This window comes from Charadrius vociferus, unplaced genomic scaffold (assembly GCF_000708025.1).
Source record: "Charadrius vociferus isolate BGI_N301 unplaced genomic scaffold, ASM70802v2 scaffold163, whole genome shotgun sequence".
NCBI lineage: Eukaryota > Metazoa > Chordata > Aves > Charadriiformes > Charadriidae > Charadrius > Charadrius vociferus.
In genome coordinates, this window is record NW_009648332.1 from 7399968 (window position 1) to 7400274 (window position 307).

Here is a 307-nt window from a genome sequence, read left to right on the forward strand (position 1 = left end):
AAAGCCGCCCCGCGACAGGGTCCTACGACGGTGCGACTCCTCGTTTCCGTTGGCTCAGACCGCAGAACGAGCATCCAGCCATTATCAAGTATACCCTTCAAACTCATTCTATTTTTAACTTAAATTAGGATAGCTCTACTGAAGTAGAGCCTCAAAAAATTCATCGACACTCGTGCCTGTTCCTCTCCACGGAAATCTTTAGTAAAAGGCGAAAGATTTATACGATCTGAATAGAAACCAGAGTATACAGTCCCTCCTCCCCGCAAACGCAGCCACCCCCGGCTGTCGCTCTGTAGGACACGGCGAC

The 307-nt window shown here is 49.5% G+C and overlaps 1 protein-coding gene across 1 annotated transcript in view; it reads right to left on the minus strand.

Annotated features, from left to right (window-relative positions):
* Positions 1 to 307, minus strand: part of LOC104286282 (chromosome unknown open reading frame, human C1orf228) — an 8301-nt gene that overhangs the window by 4739 nt on the left and 3255 nt on the right. The window lies entirely within an intron of this gene.